Source organism: Ambystoma mexicanum, chromosome 1q (genome assembly GCF_040938575.1).
Source record: "Ambystoma mexicanum isolate Mex_15411 chromosome 1q, UKY_AmexF1_1, whole genome shotgun sequence".
Taxonomy (NCBI): domain Eukaryota; kingdom Metazoa; phylum Chordata; class Amphibia; order Caudata; family Ambystomatidae; genus Ambystoma; species Ambystoma mexicanum.
In genome coordinates this window covers 252,586,660-252,613,567 of record NC_090922.1, presented here as the reverse complement: position 1 = coordinate 252,613,567, position 26,908 = coordinate 252,586,660, and the positions used below count along the sequence as shown (strand labels likewise).

The 26,908-nt window shown below is 50.3% G+C and overlaps 1 protein-coding gene across 1 annotated transcript in view; it reads right to left on the bottom strand.

The window, feature by feature from the left end:
• The window catches only part of CIBAR2 (CBY1 interacting BAR domain containing 2), a 274,308-nt gene that overhangs the window by 77,582 nt on the left and 169,818 nt on the right, over positions 1-26,908 (bottom strand). The window lies entirely within an intron of this gene.

Here is a 26,908-nt window from a genome sequence, read left to right as displayed (position 1 = left end):
ACAAAGAACTATTTAAAAAGTGAATACATTGGCACTGCAAGTAGCAGACAAAAGTTCAAGTAATGGAAAACTAACAGAGGTAGGCTTATGCAAGTCCATTAGAACGTTCCTAACACAAGTATGCATTACTTAATATGTGATTTCAGTAAATATTTCACTCGTGTCTGGGTTCAATTATCTTTTCCATCTTTCTTTTGGTGTAGCCAAAGTTTTGCTTCTTTGTCAAAACCATATACATTTTCAAAAATAACAAAAGAAGTGCACTCAGAGCACAGCCCATATATTTGCACAGCCCCAGTACCTAAGGTTTCCTTCAGGGTTCATGAGGAGTTTTTACTTAAAGTGCAAGTTTCATGGCCAACAGCCAGGATAACACAATAGCAATATCTTCAATAGCGAAAGAAAATATTAAACACACAAATCGAATTCCTGTGAACAAGTGTTTTCTTTAAAAGGATATTTTCCTTTTTAAATAGGGTTGGGCAAGATGTGTATAAAATCAAGTGCACAATTCAGAACACAATTTTCTGTTGAGATTATCTCAAGTAACAATTAAAAGTTTGGGGAAAGCAACATTTTACCTCGTTTCCTAGTGCTGTGATGGGTCTTGATGCAAGAATGGGCTACAGTGCAGTTTAGGCTTCCCAGCTGGGATGTTGTCTTGATATAATTGGATGGGCCTCAGAGGAGGATGAAGTTTGGAGTGCAGAAGGGCCTAGGAATTAGGGAGGCGGCTTAGTGCCAAGATCAGGCGCTGAAGAGGGACAGGCCAAGGTTAGTGGGGGGGAGGGCTGTGCCGATGCTGTGAAATTCCTAAGAAGCGTATTAGATGAGGTTCACTTGGTGAGAGGTAGCCACCACTAACTATATCCTAATTGGACAGGTGTGATGTCAAATTGAGTTTTAACATTGTTCAACAGTCCGAGTTTATGAATTATAAAGAACTACAAAATACACCCAATATTTAGATTATAAAGTGCCTCATCAGGGGTTGGCCTGAGCTTCAAAAATGCGGCGGTAACGCCATTACCGTTGCATTACTGCTCTACCCAATCCTGAGTTTGAGCAGAAAGCTGGCGACTTCTATTCTAGAGGTAAATCACCAGCTTTCTGCCTATTTGCAGCACTATTACCAACACTGATATTACCGCCGGTGGTAATAGTGCAGAAAAACCCTATGGACTCATAACAAATGGGGATAAGGAACAAGTTACTTACCTGTAACTGTTGTTTTCCAGCATGGGTCTGGCATGGATTCACATGCTCATGAATATTCCCCGTCGTCAGGCTGGGAATCCTCGGTAAAGAAAAAACCAGTATCAGTTTCGTTTCTGATCTGTCTTTCGTAGTAATAACCAATCACTGGTCTCTGCGTCATACTGACCACAGCCAATGACTGCCCTCTACCTAAGCACCGCCTCTGGCAGCCATCTTCAGATTTGGAAGCACAGGAAGTGGCAGTATGACCAAGTGAAGAGCCGCAGAGGGGTAGGCGGGAGGGTTCACATGTGAATCCATGCCAGACCCATGCTGGAGAACAACAGTTACAGGTAAGTAACTTGTTCCTTCTCCAGCATGGGGTCTGGCATGGATTCACATGCTCATGAATAAAGAATACATAGCAGTACACACATGCACAACCACGGGAGGTGGCAACGGCTCAACATTAAGCAGTACATCAAACTCAACATTAAGCATCTTACCTCCTCACCAGGCTCACCTCAGGCGAACAGGTTGCGCAGCACTGCTTGGCCGACCCTGGACTCCTCTCTGGAATCCCGATCGACGCAGTAGAATTTCGTGAAGGTGTGCGTCGACCTCCACGTAGCAGCCCTGCATATGTCCAGCAGGGGCACACCAGAAAGGAACGCCGTGGTAGCTGCGATCGCTCTGGTGGAATGGGCTCTCGGACGGCCAGGCAGCGGTCGGCTTGCCAACCGATGACAGTACATGATACAGCCGGAGAGCCATCTGGAAATGGAAGCCTTCGAGAGAGCCTTCCCCTGATTGACAGGTCCAAAGTTCACAAAGAGTTGTGACGTCTTCCGAAAACACTTCGTGCGGTCCACGTAGAACTTCAGCGCTCTAGCCACATCCAGCGAGTGCAAAGTCCTCTCAGCCGGCGACGAAGGCGACGGGAAGAACACAGGCAACACCAAGGGTTCGTTGAGATGGAAGTCCGACGGTACCTTGGGCATGAAGGAGGGGTGCGTCCTGAGCACTACCCTCGTGTCGTGAAAAGTCAAGTACGGGGCCTTGCATGAAAGGGCCTGGATCTCTCCCACCCGTCGTGCGGAGGTGATGGCCACAAGAAACGCTGTTTTCCACGACAGAAACTTCAACGGGGCCGAGTGCAGAGGCTCGAACGGAGGTCCCATGAGCTTGGTCAGCACCACGTTGAGCTCCCACGCCGGGGCCGGAGCCTTCACCGGCGGGAACGATCTGAACAGTCCCTTCATGAACTCTTTCACCAGACGATGAGACCACAAGGACGTCCGGCCCGTGGTTCTGGTGTATCGGGAGATCGCCGCAAGATGAATCTTGATGGGCGCGTGTGCCAGTCCAGCTTTGGCCAGCGTCAGCAGGTACGGCAGTACCTGGGGAGCCGTAATCCGTAGAGGGTTAATCTTCTGTGCGTGGCACCAGACAGAGAACCTCTTCCATTTGTGTCCGTAGCATTTAAAAGTCGAGGACGGCCTCGCCTTTGCAAGAACCTCTCTGCAGTCGGCCGGTATGTCGTATCCTCCAAACTCTAGCACTGCAGGAGCCAGGCCTGCAAGTTCAGCGATTTCGGGTCGTGGTGGAGGATGGCGCCTCCTTCCCTGGAGAGAAGATCCGTGTCCACCGGCAGCTTGATTGACGGGGACACTGACAAGTCCAGAAGGTCTGGGAACCATATCTGCCTCGGCCACGCAGGTGCGACGAGGATCATCCTGCACCGTGACCTCTTGAGCTGGTTGACGAGCCGGATTAGCAGTGGCAAAGGAGGGAACGCGTAGAGGAACAGGCCCTCCCAGGGGAACGAAAAGGCATCGCCCATGCTCCTCGCCTGGGGAAACCTGCTGGCGAACCTCCGGCACTTGGAGTTCGTCGCCGTCGCGAACAGGTCGATCTGGGGTGTGCCCCACCGTCGGAAGAGGCGATCCACTAGATCCTGCCGTAATTCCCACTCGTGGCACGAGCGCAGCTCCCTGCTGAGTGAGTCGGCGATGGTGTTTTTTATCCCTGCCAGATGAAACGGCACCAGAAACATCCTTTGGGCGATGGCCCAATGCCACAGGTCCTGCGCCTCCTTGGACAGCGCTGGGGACCTGGTTCCGCCCTGTTTCCTGATGTAAAACATGGTGGTGGTGTTGTCGGTGAAGATCCTCACCACCTTGCCCTTGAGGGACGGAAGGAAGGACCTGAGGGCCCAGAACACTGCACGGAGCTCCAGGACGTTGATATGGAGGGACTTCTCCGTCGGGAGCCAAAGGCCTCTCGCGTGCAGATTTTCGGTGTGCGCTCCCCACCCTTCCAGGGAGGCATCGGTGGTCACTGTCTCCTGGTGGTCTGGGGTCTGGAAGTCCATGCCCGCCGTCAGATGCGTGCGGTTGCCCCACCACCGGACCGCTCGGCGGAAACTCTCGTCGAGTGTGATCCTCTCCTCGAAGCTGCCCGTCGTTTGGATCCAGCGCGCGTCCAGGAACTCCTGCAACGGGCGCATCCGGAGCCTGCACATGGGAATGAGGTAGATGCAGGAAGACATCATTCCGAGGAGGGACTTGATGGACCTCACCTTGGCCGCGTCGGAAACCAACATCCGCTGTACCTTGCCCAGGATGGACCTGGTCCTTTCCTCCGACGGGGAGGCCAGAAGAGACACTGTGTCGAGCTTCGCTCCCAGAAACAGTGCGTTTTGCGCGGGTACCAGGTGAGACTTGGCGTAGTTCACGGAGAATCCCAGGTCCGTGAGAAGTCGGACGGTCCTTGCCGTGTGATCCACGGCGAGCTCCCTCGTCTTGGCTCGGATGAGCCAGTCGTCCAGGTAGGGGTAGACGTGGATCCCCTCGCGGCGCAGCTGCGCCGCCACCGGTGCAAGGCACTTGGTGAATACCCTGGGTGCCGACCGTAGTCCGAAGGGGAGGGCTTTGAACTGGTAGTGACGCCCTCAGATCACAAACCTGAGGAATTTTCGGTGCCCCTTTAGGATGGGAATATGGAAGTAGGCATCCTCCAAATCCAACGACGACAGGAAGTCTCCTTCCTCCAGCTGACCCAGGACGTGCTGGAGGGTGACCATCCGGAACTTTTGCGCCTTGATGAACTTGTTCAGACGTCGCAGGTCCAGGATGGGGCGCCATCCCCCCGTCTTCTTCTTCACGAGGAAGTATCTCGAGTAAACTCCGGAGCCCCGAAGCCTCTTTGGGACGAGTTCGATGGCGCCCTTCCTGAGCATCGCCTTTACCTCCAGGAGAAGTTGAGGGACGTGAAGCTTTCCTGGCCACGGGGGGGACGCGCGGACACCTTCTTTGAAACTCGAGCGCGTGGCCCCGGGCCAAGGCGTCCAGCACCCAACGGTCGGTGGAGATGGACTCCCACACGCTGACAAAGCTCGCCAGCCGGCCTCCCACCGGGGTGCTTCGGTGGGGGCCCGACCCCACGGCCGGTTCAATCCTGCTTCGACGAGGCTTTGCCGCCTTGACCTCCTTGGCGACGACGGCGGGGTCCGCCAGACTTGCGTCGTCCTCTGTAGGCCTCCTGAACCGACGAGCGGGCCGCTTGACGGTAGGTGGAGAAACCGCCGCCGGAACTTTTGGAGGCGCCCTTGCCTCCGCTGCTCCGAAAGGGCGTCCGTCGTTTTTGCAGAACTCCAAGGGCCCGGGCCGTCTCGGTGTCCGCTTTAATGGCCTGAAGGGAATCGTCCACTGTTTTCCCAAACAGGTTGTTCCCATCGAAGGGCATGTCCAGGACTCTGGTCTGAACGGAAGTCCGTAGCCTTGAGCCATCCACGCCGCCTAAGGCAAACGCTGTTGCCCAACTGGCGGAACCCAGTGTCGGCGATGTCCGTCGCAACGGTAATGGCGTGGTCCGAAGCCACCTCACCTTCCTGCAGGATCTCCAGGGCCTCTGCCCTCTTGTCATCCGGCAAGAAGTCCAGCAGGGGAGCCAGTTTGTACCAGAGCTCCCTGTCGTAGCGGGCCACGATAGCCAAGGCGTTGGCCGCTTTAATCGTCATCGCCGCAGACGAGATGACTCTGCGTCCCATAGCGTCCAATTTCTTTCCCTCGCCGTCCGGTGGGGAAGTCGATGTGGAGGCCGCACCCCCCCCCCCCCGCTTTTTTCCTGGCCGCCGCGGAGACGACGGAGTCCGGGGTAGGCTGCGCCCGGAGGCACAGGGGGGCCGTGTCCGGGACCCGGTACTTCTTCTCGTACCGGTCTATTCTAGCTGGCGTCGTGGAAGGGTTCTTGAGGAGGGTGAGGCTCTCATCCCAAATGTCGTCCAATAGAGGCACTGAGAGGACCGTCTTCCTCTTGGCCTCGCGCCGCTGATAAAGGAAACCTTCCTTCTCCTCAGGGCAGAGTTGGAAAAGCTGGGATGCCCTGGTGATCATGGAGTGGAACGATCCAATCTCGTCGGGCGGAGAAGCCCTGGTGGGAGGCGACGACGGTACATCCTCGTCGTATACCTCGTCGTCCGTACCCGTCGCTGCCGTGTCAGTCCCCGTATCATCCCCTCGGGTGGACGGGGAGGAGGGCTGGAAGGGGCGCGACGGCTGAAAAGGAGGCAGAGGGTGGATCCTTCTTTTCTTGGTAGGGGGAACACCAGAAGGTCCCGGTTCTGGGTCCCCCGACGGGAGAGGTTCCGTCGGCAACGGTAGTCTCGTCCTTATCTCTGAGCATAAGGACTGTATAGCCAACAAAATGGCCGCCGAGTTGTCTCGCGGCGCTGGCAGAGGGGAATCCGACGGGCGATCAGGGGCCCCGTCGGTACCCTCGACGAAGTCGTCGTCACCTGCGTCGGGATCCATCCCGACGGGCCGGTCTTCTTCTACGCCGAGGCCGTGGCTTAAGACTTCGACCAGCTCCTCCTCCGAGGTTGAGGCCGAATCTACGACGACGCCCTGCCCCCCCCCTTTTTCTTCCCCACGGGGGGTTTCACGGGGGTCCTAACGATGGGCACAAAAGAGGACTCCCTCCGAGGTGGCAGGGAGACTCTGAGCCCTGAGGTCGCCACCACTGGTGTAGCCTCCACAGGCTGAGCCAGGGCCGCCGCGACAGTTTCGATAGAGGGCTTGGCCGGATGGATTAAGGCCTTCACCACCCTAGGTGCGCTCACCGCCTTATCCTTGAGGGGGGGACACTGCCTCGCTCCCCCTCCACCTTCGAGCTCGACCGGGGCCTCTCCAGGAGCTTCGCCGGGTGCTCGGCCTTCCTCTTGCCCGACCCAGAGCGTTGGCTCGTGGTTGATGGTGCCGGGGAGGGTGCGCCCTGCCTGGCGCCCGTAGAGCCCGACCGTTAGGCGCTCCCGGTGCCAGCGGACTCGCGGTGCTTGGCCTTATGTTGGACCCCCGTCGCCGGGGCGTCCTCAAAGGTCTTAGAAGACCGCTCGGCTTTCTTCTTCTTCTTCTCGCCGGACGGGCTCTTCCCTTCCAGCCAGTTGGCGAGACGTTGATGGCGGTCCTTCATGGTCCGCTCCGACATGTTGCCGCAACACGCACAGTCCTTCTCCACGTGCGTCTTGTCCTCATGTAGGCAGTAAAGACAAAAAGAGTGTTCGTCCTCCTTGAAGACGTTCTGCAGCTGACATCCAGGGCAGACCCTGAACAGCTTTCCGGGCGTCGAGCTCCCCTTCTCCTGGGCCATGACCGGGCCTGAGAAACTTCTGGAGTCCTCCAAAAGCGTAGCTCGACGAAATCTTCACCCTTGAGGGGCGCAGGCGAATCCGACACGGGTCCCCGTTGATCGGATGGAGAATCGGTGGAGCTTGAGGCTCTTCTGACCGAAAAAACAAAGTTTTTGAGAAAAAACGTGAAAAAATAGCACTAACGCTCGAGAGCAATAGCACGAGGATCCCAACACATGAACGTGTGGTAAAAATCTGAAGATGGCTGCCAAAGGCGGTGCTTAGGTAGAGGGCAGTCATTGGCTGTGGTCAGTATGACGCAGAGACCAGTGATTGGTTATTACTACGAAAGACAGATCAGAAACGAAACTGATACTGGTTTTTTCTTTACCGAGGATTCCCAGCCTGACGACGGGGAATATTCATGAGCATGTGAATCCATGCCAGACCCCATGCTGGAGAAACAGTGTCACCGCAACTCGGGATACAACGCAAATTGCGCTGGACCGAGTTGCGGTAACGTTAATTTAGTTGGGCAGTATCCTAGCGCAATTAGTGCCGGGATACCACCTAACTCATGATTAGGCCCAAAGTTATTAAACGTCATCCTGTGACATTTAATGCCCTTAATAAAAATGTGGTTTCTCTTATTGTACTCATGCCGGAGTCAAACCTCGAAGTGCAAGACTGTGCCAAGCAACACAGTTTCAAAACCCAGTCCTAAGGGCATTAAATGTCACAGGATGACGTTTAATATCATTGGGCCTTATCATGAGTTAGGTGGTATCCCGGCACTAATTGCGCTAGGATACTGCCCAACAAAATTAGCATTAACGCAACTCGGACCAGCGCAATTTGCGTTGGATCCCGAGTTGTGGTAACATTGTTAGTCCCCATTCGTTATGAGTCCATAGGGTTTTTCTGCACTATTACCTCCACACTATAAGACAGTGATAGTAAAGAGAAAAAAGTACCTGAGTATAAACCATGTTTTGAGAAGCTGACGAAAACGGTTCAAATATTCCGTCTCGCAAGACCAAAGGGGGTAAATTCCAGAGTCTTGTGACAAAGATTTCCTTTCACAAAGGTAATCGCGATGGAAGACTTGACGATCTAGCTGTTTATCTCTATTTTATCAGATGCCATGAGAAGGAACTGCAAGGTTCAGCTTATTTGACAGGAAAGCTGGTTTTGTGCTGCAATAGGCAGTGCACTTTATATTTCACTCTAACGTTCAGAGCAGCGAATGCAAACGATTGAAATCTTGGTAAATGTGGTCAAGTTGACAGAGATTGCATTATAGCCTGACTGCAAAAGATTTTGAACCCTTTGTAGTTTAGGCAAGGTGTAGTCTGGTGTGGAAGTAAAGTTTGGGAAATTAAAATATAATGTACTCCCCTAGCATATGACCACAGCATAATCTTCAGCACGCACTGCAAACTGACATGTTTAAACCACTTCTAGCTTGTACGAGGCGAGACGATAGATCGTACTGTGCAGGTCTGTGTCATGAAAGCTCTTTGCATAGCAAACCTTGACAGTTCTCGCTTCCGATTTATTTCCCTTTTGGCATATGCAAGTGTGTTTTATGTTCTCACTTTCTTCGGAAAACCAGCATTAGTAGGTGGAAGTCATCACATGGCAAGTGCTCTCGCCTGCCTCAGAGCGTGTGTGAATCTTTAAGGAGTATATTCACCTTGACTAAATATAGTACACACATGCTGTCCTCCCTGATAACAATAACTAGCACGGCAAAGTGCAGCCAGCATCAAATGCTTGCATAATGAGGATTTGTTCTCCGTCAGCAACAATGTTTCAAGTTGAGACACTGCCCTGTTAGGACCACCCCTTCCACTGAAAGGCATGTGTTCCTTTGGGTACAAGAGCATTGTGCAACGAGGGTGTGGGGGTAGGGGAGGTTCACTTGCGCCGGAGTCTTGTGCTGCCATTGGTAACATATTGCTACTGCTTTAATAATAAACTGTTCACCAACCGTAATTGGCAGTGGTCATTTCTCCACCACACACTTCAAACAGACTAGACTGAAATAATCAACCCTTGTTAAAACCAAGGCACCGACTATGAAATGTTTAGCATGCCCATAGAAAAATGTAAACACTTTCCAAGGGCAACAGTCTGAGATTGATTTGCTAGATATGATTTAACAAAACCATCTACAGTACAGTGAAAGACCTGTTGGAATAGGTGGACCATTGTACCGAAGCCTGCGGAGAGGTGCAAAACAGACCAACAGTCCTGCAAAACCACTAGTCTCCGGTTTCAGCAATCTCACAAAGATTGTCAAGCACACTGATCAGAATACTTGCAGGGCCCATAACAAGCCTAAAATCCGACTGCCTGCTGATAGTGGAGAAGGCCATTCTTCTCAGCAAACTGCTGAAGTTAAAAGGTCACCAAATTTTAAAGTAGTTTGCCAAGTAAAGACAGCTGCCAAATAGGTCAAAAGAGTGGTGAAACATTAGGGCCAAGGGTTGACTTCTTTGGAAGTAGTCTTAAATCATTTGGTAAATAACCTTACCTGAAAGATAAATTCAGAAGCAAGTCAAGGATAACATTTTGGATCTCCCACCTTAGAATATTTTAGTAGGCCTAACAATGTGTGGAAAGCCAAGCTCTTACAGGCAGTGATCAAATTCTCACTGTATTCGTGGGAGGTCAGGGCAAGCTATGTGACGGTAGAGAAAGGTTTTGCAGAGTGGGAAAGGAAATCAAATCCATTAATGAGAAATCATAAGTGATCATAGCAGACCAACTGCAATGTCTTTCCCCCAAACAAAACTGAAGATTTGCACAGATCAATGGACAGTGGAATTCAGTAACGAATCAGAGAAGGGTATCTATAGTTCATGAAGAAGAAAAAAGGGCTACCTGGTAGGATACTGTCTTTTCTTTTCCTATGTTCAGTAAAATATGTTTTTTTCTGCTAGTTTATAGTGCCTAAGGTATACCTGGTAGAAGTCATGTCAACAGGCCTCTCTTTACCAGCACCTAAGCTGGCACCATCCTGATGGAGCTCCCAAGACCACATGAAGTTTCATTAGAATCTGCACTGGCATGGCCTCTCCATTATGGCCGAGTTGTTCATGTTGTGGTGAACACCTTCTGGTGCCCCTAAAATCCCCCGATTAGCCAGCTTCTAAGGGCCACCTATAAGGGCCTTTGGGAGACCCTGTCTGTGCATGGTAGGGCCTCCCCGCTGCGCTGTCCCAGAGCTGCCACATGCATCCCACCAGCCCTGCACACAGTGACTGCAGGTATTCACCCTCTCCTATTCCCCTCTCAACAGGTGGCCAGGGAGTTGTTATAAATAGCACCCTTGCGACTCTCTACGGGTTCTTGGTAAAGCAATCCCACTTCTGCCCTCCCCCAAAAAAACCTAGAGGCCGTCTCTTTATCCTCCGTCTTGGATCCAAGTCGCTGGCATTGTCTGTGAGCCATCCTTGTACTCCCTTCTTCATAGCCACAGTGTTCATGATCCCTCTGTCTGGAGCCCCATCTTGCACACAATATAGTTCTTCACTTCTCGGTATCCTGACTTCTTACCTCACTACCCTCTACGATGCTTCATATGGTCTATCACTGAGCTGCACCACTACATTAACCTTTCACAAGTCACGCTCCTACCGGACTTTAACTTTCTACAATTTAAACCTGATCCTTTTACAAGTCACGTTGCTAACTGTCCTTACCCCAAATGTTCCTGGGTGGATGTGTCCTCACTTCTGTGTGCATATTGGCCTGCACTAACTAACTATTAACTTGCCTCCACACCATAACACCTGTCTTTTCGCCCAAGTGTTTCCATTGCTGTGCTCCTCCCTCTGCATTTGCCTCTTATGGGCTTATTTCAGCCTGTAACTCGCTACGAAGGCCAGCTAAATCTATGTGTGTACTATTTGGCAATTGATGGCTATGTTTAATTGTTAGGCTTTTACCCCTATTTTAGAAAATCAAATCTGGGTGTTCCGATACTACTGTATGTCCTTAAATATTAGGTCCTCTACCTTATTTCTGAAGTCAAATCGGTATTTTTTTGTATCTGCTGCTGTGCTAAAAATCTAGGCCTTTTACCCCTTTGAAAATCAAATCTGGGTGTTCCCACACTGCTGGCTATGTTTAAACGTTAGACCTTTTAGATTTATTTCAAAAGTCAAATCTGTGTTCTTTCCTCGCCTGTAGGATATTCAAATCTGCCTATTTGCAAATTGCTTGATGCGTTTAAAAATGTGATTTTCCTCTTCTATGTGAAAGACAAAGCTGCATTCTCTTACAATTGCTCCTGTTTGTATCCTTTAGATTCCCCCGTCCCCCTCTCTTGTCTCTGTTCGTGCTCTCGCCTCTAATGATCGTGCTCCTATGCTATATGTTGTAACCCCTGCCTCTTTCCTTTCTTCTTGGCCTGATGGTTGCATAGCTGTGCGGCTAGTTGGGTCTCTTCCCCTCCCCCGCTTTCCTTTCTCCCCATTTCTCTTCAATGGCGCTCTCAATCTCCCCATCTTCTCAAACGGATTCTCTATCACCTATCTTAACCCTCTGTCCATGACAGGAATCAAAAAGTTCCAGAAGGATCTCCTGGTCTCCAGCCATTGGCCTGTCCATCGCCAACACCCATTTCAATGCTTCTTCCAGGTAGACACTGAACATCCTCTTTGTCGTTACCTCTCCAGGCCTTTGGGTTGCCTACATGGTCTCTGTACTCTCCCCTTTCTCTTCCTCTGCCATTAATGGCAGCACCCTTTGGGAGGTACTCTTGGCATCCTTCCTTTCCTCCAGGGTCCTCATTAAGGTCTATCAGAATAGCACAGTCATGGCCCAGGGCTCTCAGCCCAATCTCCTCCTCCTTGATAGGTGTCTCCTGTCTCTCACTAACTGCCTCCCCCCTTCTCCTCCCTCCTCCCTTCGCCTGCCTCCCCTCCTTCCGTCATCCCTCTGGCTCCTCTGTCATCTGAAACGGGTGTACCACACTCCTGTAACCCTCGAAAGACCTTCAAGGGGCAACCTGCTCCACTTAGCTACCCTCAACTCTCGCTCTGCAGTCATGACATCTGCCAGCTCCTTGAGGACCTCGACCTAGATGTCTTCGCTCACCGAGACATGGTTCATGGACAGCTCCGTCACAGGTTTTGAAACTCCCCTCCCTGAGGGTTTCAAGATCCTCTCTAAACCCAGGCGTAACCGGCCTGGGGGTGGAGTGGCCCTCATCTTCCATGATTGGCTCCCTGCTATCATACCCACTCAGACCTATTCCTCTTTTGAATGCCTGGTCTGCAGGCTTGGTGTCTCCTCTGGCCTTTCTCCGACTCTGGCCACCATCTACAGGCCCCCTTACTAGGTCTCCCACTTCCTCTCTGGGCTGACATCACCTCTTTTCTCCTGACCTCCTCCTCCAAGCTGCTCTTTCTTGGAGACTTCAATATTCACCACGACTCAGCTGATGCAGCCTCTGGGTTTTTCCCAAACCTTTGACTTTCATTCCCTCTCCATTCTTCCCTCTGGTCCGATGCACTCTGTTGGACACACCTTGGATGCTCATCTCCTCAGACCTCCCCATCCTGGTCTGATCGTGCCCTCATGTCCTCTCACCTGTACCTCCTTAGTCCCCCAGCTAAGCCTCCACCCACACTGCCAACCTCCTCCTTCATTCGACCAATGAAGCGAGTGTCAGCTGCCGCTTTTGCCGCCACCTTCACTCCCCCCTACTCCCTCCACTGACTCTCACTCTGACACAGTCCTCTCCAACCTTCAACTCTGCATTTCCAATACTCTGGACAGCCTTGCCCCTGCCATGAGGATCCACATGAAACCTGCGTCCAAGTGCAACTCTTGGTATGATTCTGATCTGGCCGGTATGAAAAGAAAGCGCTGAGTGGCTGAGCAGAAATGGCAGGCTTGGAGAACATCCTATTACAACTTTGAATGCCGCCTGCTCTAAAGGCAATACAGATGTGCCATCTGCTCTAAGAAGAGGGCCTATATCCAAGCCTACATCTCCACAGCAACTAACACGGCTGAACTTTTCAAAATCTGCTAGGAACTCAACAATCCTACCGCAGTCTTCTCAACTGCCTTTCCCATCACTCCTCTGGACTTCCATTTCCAAAGCTCAGGGCATCCTCTCTCCACTCACCTCTTCTCCACATCTTTCTGCCTTCACCTTCTAGCAGGCCTCCCTTGCCGCCCCCCACCCCACTCTCCTTCTCATCCTCTTTTCCTCCCATAACACCTGATGAGGTTTCCAGACACATCTGCTGTATGAAAGTCTCTTCCAAACAGGTGCTCGCTGCTCCTCCCAAACTATCAAGGACACTATTGTCTCCATTGCTCCAGCCTTGGCTGATTTCTACAATCACTCCTTTGCCACTGGATTCTCACCCCCACTCCTAAAACACTCCCTCAAAAAACCTTCTGCTGATCCTCCTGTCCAGCAAATTACCGCCCTATCTCCACTACCCCCTTCTTGGGAAAACTCTTGGAGAAGCTGGCCATCTCACAGCTTGTCCACCAAACTGAATCTGTTGGTTGCATCCATGACCAGCAGTCTGGCTTTAGAACTGCCAGAGGCACAGAAACGGCTCTCTCTCCTGAACACCTGTGACGACTTGCTCACTAATCCCTATTCCAGCTCTCCTGTTCTCATCCTTCTTGACATCTCCTCTGCCTTTGACATGGTCATTCATGTGTGATGCTGGAAATGCATCGGAGGGACAGTGCCTCTGTATCCTTGTCCTTTAACGCCTTTTATCGTGTGTTCTGTCGTGTTTTCATCGCAGGAGTTCATGTGTGACTCCTGGCGGTGCATCTCACTTTTGGTTTGGTGTACAGACCCATGGGATACCCTTATAGCACCCATGGGTGGGGGTACAACCCTGTGCCCCTAGTGTATGTTTTTGGGCACCTGTGTGTGGCCCACAGAGCAGGGTATGGGCTGATGGCAGCTCCATGCTGATTTTGACAGGTGCTCCGAGTATCCTCCATTTTGGAATACCCAGGCCCTGGCATTCGAATCAGTTGATTCCTGATGGGAAACAAGATGGCCCCTGTGGCCTCTTGCTTTCTGTTGCCCGTTACCTTGTTTTCCCAAAGTCCTGGGAAGCCCTGACTCTGTCCCCCCCCCCCCCCTGACTGGCTGTTGGGTGGAAGTTCCATATATGGTGGTGTTGTTGTGAAGTCCAGGCCAGACTGGCTGGTGCCTTCCCAATTACTATGTTGTGGGTACGCCTGTGGGTGGGACCTGGGTGAATGGAGTGTGTGACGAATATGCATTCTGTGTTGTAGGTGTCTAGTATCTGGTGTTTGACACAATGACTGAGACAGCCCTGCCCAAAAATGGTACGAATGCAGTGTGGAGTGTTGAATGGCTGGGTACTTGTCCCAATACACATAACTTGTTGCGAGTGTCTGGAGAGAAGTGAATGGCCTGAATGCACTATGCACCCGATTGGCTGCCTGCCTGCATGAATGCCCTTCTGACCTATTGGTTGCCCGAGTGTGACCCAGCAGAATGAATGGGAGACCAACTAGTATATCTGGGGGCCTCTCACTGCTAGAATTCGTGTTCAGAAGCTGAAGTCCACTACGACGAGTAACTGGAATAACTGAAGCTTAACCTTGAAGCCCTGCTGGAAGAGAAGAATTGCTGTTGCTCTCCATCAATCTGAAAGCTGCTGTGCCTCCAAGGACTGACCCAGAGAGGAGCTGGTAAGGCGCCCTCTTCCCGAGCTACGAGGGACCATCGTGCACCAGCTGATCTTTGCCAAAGCTCCCTGGGAGACAGACCTTCGAGAGGCTGCCGACCCGAGACAGGGACCGCTGCGGAATCACAAGGAGAAGCGCCCAGACTGTTGTCCGTCACAGTCAACGGCCGCCGTGCTCCCGTTTGCCTAAGAACTTCATTTGATCCAAGGATGCTCTCGCCTGCATCGTCACCCGTCTTATCCCGCTGGAGAAGGCCTGACCGTCGACGCGCCGAGGAGTATCTGCCGGTGGGTTTCCCGCCACCAAAAGACCACCGACGACTCAACGCCCTTGCTGGGCCACAGTTCTTCAAACTCTTTGCGGTCCAGAACCATTGACACCAAGGTGCCCCGCATGCCTCTTCCTGGCAGGACGTTTACGCTTCCCCGTCAACGAGCACCGATAGGAACTAAGCTGTCACTTCACCGTCGTAGCTAACCCTGTTCTCCGTCGGACATTCGACAACCCATGACTCCTGCCTTAAAGGGAGGACACTCAAGAAGGGCAGTCTATTCCCCGACGAGGAATGCTACAACGCCAGGTACTTTGGGGTTGCAGAACTATTGGGAAGTCTATTGTGAACAATATATGGACTGGGTTTGTATCTTTATTCTACAGGTTGCCCAGGTGGAGGGATCTGTAACGCTCACCTGACTCCCACGGAGGCGCTGGCCTGGTTCGCGCTGCTGTGACCTCTTCTAAGGTGATGCGCAGGGTTCGGAAGACGGACTGGACCGGGCCCCCAAATCTGGCTTGTCTGGCTCGCAGAAGTATCCTTCTGTAGTTGAAAATAGGGGATTAACTGTCTGCGGGGTAATGCAATCAGCCTCCCACTTTCCCCTCTCACCCTCCTCGAAACCCTTCTGTGATTCCTCGTAGCGTCTCACCTTAGAGTCTGGAAGGACGAGCTCTCCATCCTGCTTCTGATGCAGGGGCGCGTTGGTATCCAGTTACTTCACTGGATTTTCAAATTGGTGAGAACCAAGCTTGCTTGGCTTCCAGGTAAGTTTTTTGATAAGAGGTTCCCCTTGTGTCCATGCATTAATGTACTAATGCTAGTGTCTTTTTCCCCAAAGGGGCCGGGGTACCGAATGCCGGGGAACAGGCACCGACCCGAGATGAGAGGTGAAATCCTTGTAGAAATCAGGTAAGTCTTTAATGAGCTTTTTTTTGGTAATGTCTTTTCATTCGCTCATTAACGCTGATGTCTCTTTTTCCCCTTAGGGGCCGGGGTCCGGAAATGCCAAGATGCGGCGCGGACCCGAAATGAAGAGGGAATGAATCAACAGGTAAGTCTTAACATGGAGATTTAGCTTTCCTTATTCCCTTCTCCCTCTCACCTTTTGTTCTGGTCTTTTTCTCCCTAGGCGCTGGGGCGTGACTGCGAATCCGGATGATCGCTGCTGAACATGGAGGCGCCCAGTAAAGGTGAGTGGAATGCGGCGCTGCAGCGATCGACGCGATGAGCTTTTAAATAAAAGTCTTCCTTTTCAGGATTGTCGGCGAGATGTCTCCGGGATGCGGATTTAGCAGGTAAGGACTTTTCCTTCTTCTGTTCTCTTGTTCTCTTCCTTTGCAGGTGATCCAGGATGCTGGCAGGCGTGGCAGAAGTCAGGATGCAGGAGCAGACGCGGTGAGCGTCCAGCTGCTAGATGCAGAACGCGAAGCACGTGTGGCTGTTCGGGTGGGGTTTAAATAGCCTTTGAAGAAGTTCCAGGTATGTATCCTTCCTGACCATGCCCGGATGGTAAATTAGTCCCACAGGTAAAGTAGTTCCTTTCAGGCCTCAAGGAGGCCGGGATCCTGCAGCATGGTCTGCATCAGGTAAGTGCACCCAAGCACATCCATAATGAGCCTGGCGGCTATGGCGCCAGGACTGATGTCTTTTATGAGCCTGGCGCCATAGGCGCCAGGACACTGTCCAAAGGGCCCCTATATGGGGTTGCTGGGTCCTTCCTTGGAGACTGGATGTCCGCTTTCGGGGACGCAGGGCTTGAACCGGCTCCCCGGGAGCGGGCATCATAACAGCACTTCTCCCCTCCCCCCCCCCCCCCCCCCCCCCCCCCCCCCCCCCCCGGCCCCTCCCAAGGTTGTTCCCTCCGGGGGTTTTGGTTTGTCTGCTGGGAAGAGTCGGTGGAATCGAGGTGCATGCACATGGTCGCTGGGTTCCCACGACCTCTCCTGAGGTCCGTACCCCTTCCAATCAATTAGGTAGAACAGTTTTCACCTACACATTGAGTCTAAAATGTTCTTCACTTCGAATTCGGGCTCCCCATCTATTAGAATAGGTTCTAGAGGTTTGAGTAGTCGGGTTCCGGGTACCACTGGTTTCAGAAGCGACACATGAAAAACAGGGTGAATTCGCATACTAGCTGGTAAATCAAGTTTAACAGCTACTGGGTTAACTATTGCCGTAATAGAATAAGGTCCTAGATATTTTGGGTTAAAAGTTCGAGGCCCTTTGAGTGGTAAATGTCTGGTAGCTAACCACACTTGATCCCCAATCTGATACGGAGGTGCTTCACTCCGATGTAGATCAGCATTCTCCTTGCATTTTCTCTTGGCTTGTTGTAAATGCGTAGTTGCCTCTTTGAAGGCTTGGGTAATTGTAGAATGCAGATGTTCTACTGCAGGCATTCCGAGGTTCTGAGGTGAGTCAAGGTTTGAGGTTCGAGGGTGATGCCCAAACAAAGTATAAAAAGGACTGTGGCCAGTTCCAGAGTGTACCGAATTATTATATGCGTATTCGGGTATCCAAAGAATGTCTTTCTAGTTGCTTTCAGATTGCTGTAACATACACCGTAAGTATTGCTCAAGGGTCTGATTTGTCCTCTCGGTCTGACCATCGGTCTGAGGGTGGCGACTGGTCGATAATCTTACGTCGATCTGCGCCATTTGACAACATTTGCGCCAGAAGTGGGAAATGAATTGGCTTCCCCGGTCAGAGATTACTATAGATGGGAATCCATGTAGCCGAACAATATTTTCAAGGAATTCTTTGGCTAGGACAGAAGCTGAAGGTAAACCTTTCAAAGGAATAAAGTGGGCCATTTTGGAAAACAAATCCACAATTACCAGAATAGTATTGTACCCCGAACAAGGAGGCAGGTCCGTAATAAAATCCATTGATAGGGTGTGCCAGGGTGCTGGCGGTATGTCTAGAGGTTGAAGGAGACCGGCTGGTCTTTTCTTTTGACTTTTATTTTGGGCGCAAACACCACAGGACATCACAAAAGATTTAACATCTTTTCGCCAAGAGGGCCACCAAAATTGTCGTTTCACCTTTTCCTCTGTCTTGGCAATACCGGGGTGTCCCTCTATTAATGCATCATGATAACCGGAAATAACTAGTTTGTGTAATTCCTTATGTGGCAGGAATAAGCGTCCTTGAAAATAAGGTAAACCATTATCTATGGTAAAGTCTGATCCCTTTTGTATCCAATCCTGTAAGGTTGTAGGGTCCAGGAGTTGTTTCACTCTGGCTTGAATGTCTTCAAGCGTCTGTAACAAAGTCATGCCTAGAAACCTCTGTTTGGGAATTATTGGTACTGGTTCTGAGTTTGTATCAGATTCTCCCATTCCAATTCGGGATAAGGCGTCTGCTTTGCCATTCTTGCAGCCAGGTCGATAGGTAATCACGAAATCAAATTCAGCGAAAAACAAAGCCCATCGGAGCTGCCGTGATGACTGAGCCTTGGCGGTTTTCAAATACTGTAAATTCCGGTGATCAGTGATCACTGTGATGGTATGTCGAGCGCCAAGCAGATAATGCAGCCAGGCTTTAAAAGCAGACTTAATGGCTAACAGTTCTTTGTCCGTGATTGCATAATTAACCTCGGGTGCCGAGAATTTTCTGGACCAAAATGCTACGGGATGCAGTTGGTTGGTTTCGGGATCTCTTTGGGACAGGACAGCTCCCATGGCTAGGCTGGATGCGTCAGTCTCGACGACATAAGGGAGATCCTGACGCGGGTGTTTCAATATAGGTGCGGAGGTAAACCTTGCTTTTAAATCCTGAAAGGCCTGCTCGGCTTCTTCAGACTATTCAAAACGTTTATTTTTCCTCAAGAGTGCAGTAATGGGTTGTACCACGCGTGAAAATTCCGGGATAAACCTGCGATAGAAATTGGCAAAGCTGAGCATGCTTTGAACCCCTTTTACAGAGCTAGGTGATGGCCATTTGAGGATGGCATCCACTTTTCTTGAGTCCATTCGGACTCCTTTGGGTGTCAGGATGAAACCTAGAAACTCGACTTCTGTGCTATGGAAAACACATTTCTCCAATTTAGCAAATAGTTTGTGTTGGCACAGTTTTTCAAGTACTGCCCTGACGTGTTTTCTGTGATCAGATTCCGAAGAGGAGTACACCAGAATGTCATCGATATATACGACAACACAAACATCGATGAGTTCCCGAAGAACATCATTCATGGAAGGCAGCCGGCGCGTTACACAATCCGAAAGGCATCACCTGGTACTCGAATAATCCGTATTTAGTACGGAAGGCAGTTTTCCATTCGTCGCCTTCTTTAACTCGTACCAGATGATAAGCCCCCCGGAGATCTAACTTGGTGTATATGCAAGCGTCCTTCACCTGGTCAAGGAGTTCAGGGATCAGAGGCAGAGGATAACGTTTTTTAACCGTTATCTGGTTCAATGCGAGGTAATCGATACAAGTTCTAAGGTCGACTTCTTTTTTGGGCACTAAGAACAAAGCCGAGGATTCCGGGTACTTTGACGGGCGAATAAAACCATTAGCTAGGTATTGATCCAAATATTGTCTCAAATGCAGATTCTCAGGTTCGGTAAGGGCATAAATCCTGCTACAAGGGGGTTGTGCACCGGGCACCAGATCGATTTGGCAATCGTACGATCTGTGAGGAGGTAACGTGTTGGCCTGTTCCTTTTGGAAGACGTCCTGAAGGTCTTGGTATTCCGGAGGTAGTTGCATGGAGGCAGAGGTTACAGATGCTAGATTAATCTTCAGGTTTTCTGGGTAGCAGGTTTGTGTACAATCCGGGAAGGTTATTCTCTTAGCTCGCCAATCAATTCGAGGATTATGTGTCTCTAACCAAGGGATTCCAAGAATAACCTGAAAAACTGTGGACCCTTGATTACATCAAACACAACACCCTCCCGATGGCCGCCGGGACCAATAAGAGTCACCTCAGTAGTGGAATGTGTTACCGGTCCAGAGGCAATTTCAGTTCCATCGACTGTGGTGATGACATCTTTGCTGGTTTTAGGACGGAGAGGGAGGTTAATCCTAGAGACCAATTCACGATCCACATAGTTTCCAATAGCCCCACTATCGATGTATGCCTTTATTGCATGTTCTGGATCTACGAGAACCATTGGCACAATGAAATGCGAGGTCTGAGAGTTAGTTTTCAAGCTCGGCAAGCGGACCCCTACACTTGTCGGGCGGAGTCGTTTCCCGAAACAGAGTCTTCATGGTTTTTATCAGCGGCTCCTACCGCCTTTTGGGGCGGTTTTGCCGGGCAATCTCGTAGTAAGTGTCCAGAATTCCCACAATAAAGACATAATTTTAACTGCCGCCTCCTTTCACGTTCCTTTTGAGTTAAGGGTCCTTTAACCCCTCCAATTTGCATAGGCTCAGAGACATCAACTCCCTTGGGATTAGCATGGGTTTTGACCAACACCCGGGTCTCAAACCTGGACCGATCTGCTTTTCTGTTTTGAAGTCTGTGATCCAATTGGACCACTAAGTCTATATACTCAGTGCATTCTTGGGGCGGATTTACAACTTGGGCCAAGACATCTTTAAGTTCTCTGCGTAGGCCTCGATAAAACAACGCGACTCTTATCCTCTGGCCATCCCGTTTCCACAATTATTATAGACTTATTAAAGGTTGCAATATAGGATAGGAGGTCCTGATTGCCCTGTCGCAGGGATAGAAGTTTGTCATCCAGAGCCTGCCCCTGAGAGTGTCTAGCAAATAACCTTTCCATGCTTGCTTGAAACCTTTGAAAATCACGGAGAATCGGGTCATCTTGAGTAACCAGTGGAACTGACCAATCGGCAGCGCAGCCGCTGAGATATGACAATACAAAGGCTACCTTGGTCTGATCATATGGGAAGGCCCCAGGTCTGCATAGGAAGTGCAAACGACACTGATTCATGAATACGGCGAATCGTTTGGGGTCCCAAGCAAAGCGTTCGGGTGGGCCCAGCGGCATGTTTCCAGGTAGATTAATCTGCACAGGGTTACTGGAAACCACAGGAGCGGGGTTCCATCCGGAACCGGGTAGAGGAGTTTGCCCAGCTTGACCTTGCAAAAGCTGTCTGGCCAGGTCATCAGTTCTTTCCTTTGATATTATTAATTCCCTCCTGAGGGCATTAGTCTCTTGACGAGCGGCATGTACTTCGGCCCGTGATTCCCCCAGTAATTGGGCCAACTGATCAGTCTCAGAACTTTCCATAGCGCCTGGGTGGGAATTTGTAGGAAGGCTTTGCGTTCTGTAATGCTCACCTGACTCCCACGGAGGCGCTGGCCTGGTTCGCGCTGCTGTGACCTCTTCTAAGGTGATGCGCAGGGTTCGGAAGACGGACTGGACCGGGCCCCCAAATCTGGCTTGTCTGGCTCGGAGAAGTATCCTTCTGTAGGCGAAAATAGGGGATCAACTGTCTGCGGGGTAATGGAATCAGCCTCCCACTTTCCCCTCTCACCCTCCTCGAAACCCTTCTGCGATTCCTCGTAGCGTTTTACCTTAGGGTCTGGAAGGACGAGCTCTTCATCCTGCTTCTGATGCAGGGGCGCGTTGGTATCCAGTTACTTCACTGGATTTTCGGATTGGTGAGAACCAAACTTGCTTGGCTTCCAGGTAAGTTTTTTGATAAGAGGTTCCCCTTGTGTCCATGCATTAATGTACTAATGCTAGTGTCTTTTTCCCCATAGGGGCCGGGGTACGGAATGCCGGGGAACAGGCACTGACCCGAGATGAGAGGTGAAATCCTTGTGGAAATCAGGTAAGTCTTTAATGAGCTTTTTTTGGTAATGTCTTTTCATTCGCTCATTAACGCTGATGTCTCTTTTTCCCCTTAGGGGCCGGGATCCGGAAATGCCAAGATGCGGCGCGGACCCGAAATGAAGAGGGAATGAATCAACAGGTAAGTCTTAACATGGAGATTTAGCTTTCCTTATTCCCTTCTCTCTCTCACCTTTTGTTCTGGTCTTTTTCTCCCTAGGCGCTGGGGCGTGACTGCGAATCCGGATGATCGCTGCTGAACATGGAGGCGCCCAGTAAAGGTGAGTGGAATGCGGCGCTGCAGCGATCGACGCGATGAGCTTTTAAATAAAAGTCTTCCTTTTCAGGATTGTCGGCGAGATGTCTCCGGGATGCGGATTTAGCAGGTAAGGACTTTTCCTTCTTCTGTTCTCTTGTTCTCTTCCTTTGCAGGTGATCCAGGATGCTGGCAGGCATGGCAGAAGTCAGGATGCAGGAGCAGACACGGTGAGCGTCCAGCTGCTAAATGCAGAACAACCCGAAGCACGTGTGGCTGTTCGGGTGGGGTTTAAATAGCCTTGGAAGAAGTTCCAGGTATGTATCCTTCCTCCAATCAGGTATGTATCCTTCCCCGACCACGCCCGGATGGTAAATTAGTCCCACAGGTAAAGTAGTTCCTTTCAGGCCTCAAGGAGGCCGGGATCCTGCAGCATGGTCTGCATCAGGTAAGTGCACATCCATAATGAGCCTGGCGCCTATGGCGCCAGGACTGATGTCTTTTATGAGCCAGGACACTGTCCAAAGGGCCCCTATATGGGGTTGCTGGGTCCTTCCTTGGGGACTGGATGTCCGCTTTCGGGGACGCAGGGCTTGAACCGGCTCCCCGGGAGCAGGCATCATGACAGGATCTCCACACAGAGCTGTGTTTAACGGTAGTGACCAGTATTTCTGCCAATTATTCTTATCAACTGCTTTCCCCTTTTCTCTACTGTGGTTTCCTTTATGACTTGATTGGTGTGCCATTTAACCGCACAGTTGATGCCCTTTAAAGAGATCTAATAGTAATTGTGGTACCACATAGAACTGTATACATTTGCCATTATAGATAACAGAGTACAAAGTGAGTTATTGTGATATGGTACATAACCTTGAATATTAATTATATAAAGACTTTTAACCGATACAGTGTGCGGACATTCCTTTGTAGGTGCTTGGGGACTACACTGTACTTAAGAACCAGCCCGCAATACCTCCTGAGAAGCTAGGCCTTAATTGCTCATCCACGTATCAATAATAGAGAATCCTGGCTGGTGTCCTCTCTGCCTCTCCTCTACCATATAGTGAGCAGAAGTACAGACACCCCCCTCCGGGTCTTTACATCATGCCATCCTGATAAAGTGGCTGTGTGACACCCTTGGCATCACAGACCTGGACTGGTTGAAGTCCTTCCTCTCCGACAGAGCATCCTAGGATCAATTGGGCCCTTTCCTAGCCACCATCTCACGCTCCAACTGTGGTGTCCCTCGGGGAGCTATCCTCTCGCCATGGCCCTTAAATATCTGGTCCCTCTAGCCCATCTGATCTCCACCTTCTCTCCTAATTTTCAGTGTTATGCTGAAGACACGCAGCTCTTTCAAGCTTCTTCCTCCCTCAATCCTGACTGCCTGTCTGATATTCAGGCTAGTAAGACGGAGATACTTCTCATTGGGACCACTGATCCCCCTTTCCCTCCCACACGCTGGCTACCCTCTTTGGGCCCTCTCCTCCACCGTTGTGTGAAGCAAAAAACCTTGATTCATATTTTTCACTGTCTCTCATTCTCTCCCCCTCTCATTCTCGCCTCCTCTCATATTCTCTCTCATATTTTCTCTCATTCTCTCCTCAAATCATGGGCCTGGCCAAGAAGACCCACTTTCAGCTGCACCACCTCTGAAGAATTTCTCCCCTTCCTCACCCTCCCCCATAAACTCAATGTCTCCATAGCTCTGCTTCTCTCCAGGCTGGACTACTGCAACAGCCTCTTCCTCAATCTGCTCAACTCCTCCATTCGCCCCTCTTCAACAAATCCAGAATAGGTCTTATCCTTGGCCTCAAGCCCAGGGACCACATCTCTCTGGCCTTAAATCTCTCCACTGGCTCCCGGTTGCTGCGTGGATCGAATTCAAGACCCTCTACATCATCCAAAAGGCTTTCTGGGGCCTGGGACCCCTCAATATTCAACACTCTCTCTCCCCAAATACCTCCCAACTAGTGCCCTTCACATGGGTAGATCTAACGCTACAATTCAGACGTTACCCGAAGCAGAGAGTTTGGGGGGGGTAGTCCCTCTCCTACGCACGTGCCCCCCCTCTCCAATGGCCTCCCTGCCCCTCTCAAACTTGAGCCAGAATTCCTTAAGTTCCGGAAGCTTGTCAAGACCTTTTTCTCTTCTTCCCCCCTCCCGCCTCCCCTGCTAATGTCCCCTTTGCCTGGGACTGGCAGCCTTGTTCTTTCAGAGTCATACAGGGCAACAGCTTACCCTCCCCCCACCCAGTCTACCTCTGCCCTTGTTCTTCCCCAACTCCTCCCATCCCAAAACTCATGATGCACTTGCCCTCACGGACCCATCCACCAACACCTGGCAGGCTGGCTTGCATCCCATGGAGCTATTCAGCACCTTAACTTGCAGTTAACTGTGCCCCCACACCTTTCACACTCTGCTTCCCTCCAACCATACTCACCTGGCCTCCCCAGGCACTCTCCTTCTCATGGGCCCTTCACCCAGTTGCTGCACTTCCCCCCCACCTCCCCTCCCTCGTTCACTTCTCGTTACCACACTGGCACGATCTGAATGTCGCATGGCATATTAGGATTGCTACTTTCCCCTACCTGCCCCACCCCCCGCTTCACTACGCTTTGAAACACTTGTGTATAAGCGCATTACAAATGACCAATAAATAAACATTGATCTACAGAAGTCTTTATTGATATTTTAGTAATGGTCACCTCAGTAGGTCAAGATCAAGAGCAGCAGGGGTTGGATTTTATGCATTTAACTAAATTGGTAACTTTCAAAGGAACTATTAAATCCAGACAGTATAGTATGATCGCTTATAATTAAAAGGGGGATAAGGCATTTTCCCGACCCAGGGCGACAGTTATTTTCTACACGCTGAAGAGACAACAGCATTGTTAAGATGGATTTCTGTTATCTGGCCTGGTGGACAGATTTTAGGAAGCCACCCTAGTTATAGTGAACAGGGGGAACAGGGGAACTCCGAGGTTAGTCGAAACCAAATCAAGGTAGCAATCAAGAGCAGTTGAGCCTATTCTTAGGAGTGGGTGAGTGGAGTCAGAGGTCCACAATGAGGCCACAAAATAATTAAATTTAGACAGGAATGTATAAACATTCTCTATTTATTATAGGCCTCAAACACAAAATGAAACAAGCAGGTGATCAAATCGCACAACACTAGACTAAATACATACACCGTTAACATAGGTTCTTAAAAGCATTCATTGACTTAAAATCAATAAAAGAAAAGTGGCGAGTTCTTATTTTTCAGATTATACTGCTCATGTGGCATGACCAAAAAGCAGTGGAATGGAAGAGTATAAAGAGACTTGTTCTCAATGTTATCCTATAGAGGGCATGGGGAGACAAATACTTTGCATTTAACTTAACACCCCCCCCTCCAGCCCCCCACACCCCGACTCAGATTTTCCCATTGGTTGACTAGGGAATGCTGGAGTTTGGACTTCCTGCCATCGATTCCAGTGAGAGGTGCCAAGGGGTTGAGGGTGCAAGGTTTCTTCTGGTCGGTACAAGAGCAGAGTGCAACCCTTGTGGAGAAAGCATCGATGCAGACCTCTTTGGGACACTTCACAGGACGGGGGGAAAGGAGAGTTCCAGCAACGGCCACCGTACACAGATGAAGACTGGCGTCCATCTAGTTTTGGTTGTAGAAATCCTTTTAGGGCAGTATCCCTTGAAGCTGGGAGGAGACTTATGCCACAAGCTGGCGACAATCGAAGTTCCTGCTGCAAACACGGAATGGCGATGGTTCTACAGAGGTAGCCCACTGGAGAGCTGGTCAGTCCACCGGGTGGCTCAGGGACACTTCCAAATCCTCAAGAACACCTCGAGACTGGTTTGTCCCACCAGTCCAGGGGTTGAAGCACCGTTCAGGGCCTTCACAGATCAGGTAGTCCAACAGGGCTTCACCAGGCCAGATGCAGAAAGGATGCTTCTTGACTCCAATGCAGATCGGGGGAAAATGACATTACTCCGCTTCTCATCAGCAATCCAGACGAAGTAAGTCCAAGCCCCCCACAAACCTTAAGGATCTGCATCATTCAAACAGCCAGTAGTTGTCCATTTAGGGACAACTATTGGTTTCACTCATGCCCCACACCTAGACTCACTGGCACCAGGGAGGAGGAGTGGGAGCTGACAGTCTCACCCACATCCTAAGCCATGCACATACAAAGGGAACACTAGCCCGCAAACTCTGCAGCTTTCCATTGCAAGTGGATGACCTTATATGAAGATTCTGACTGTACAAGGCAAGAAAGCATCCAAACAATACTGCCAAAACAGAAGCAAAAGCTTGTTGTGTGGCCATTTTAGGGCACTAGCCACGTTTAGTAGACACACAATAAACGCGAATGTGCACACTAGAAATCAGAATAATGGTAAGAAAAAAATATAATTGCTGCCACCAGCTTATATTTGGACACATAGTAACTAAAAATCCCAAAGTGTAAAAAAACTAGGGCGATACAAAAAGTATCCCCACTGCACTGCATAGTAAGATGCTGTGTGCAATGATAAAAAATTACAAAAAGTAAAGGTCAAACGAGAAAAAGGACTGATCAGTTTCCCCATACTAAAATGAGCAAAAGGCCAGGAGAGTGAAGCTGAAGGCTTCATGTCACTGTAAAAAGTCAGCACAGGTTAAAAAACAAAGGCAAAAAGGTTGTAGGTCATAAAACTATGGAGGGAAAGTTGCCAAAAGTTAAATCTCTCCAAACTAGCATCACAATCATCACAGGTTTCTCCCTGCTTCCAAATGTTTTTTGACAACTCTTGCACCCATGTTCCCATGCTCTGGATTTAGATGTTGTGCCTCTTGTCTCTGATGTAACCAATGAAAGTCAGTCTCCATATCAAAGGATTTTCTTTTTATGATGGACTGATAGTCCCAGGGGATACAGCAGCGTTTCCAGGGCTGACCGGGCACGTTATGGACTTGAAGTTCTAATAAGCCAATCGTCCAGGTAGGGGGTACTGTATATACTCTTGAAGGCACATACATATCCAAATGACTATTGTCCGATTTCAAATCTTCCCCATCATTCTATGCTCCTGAGCCTTCA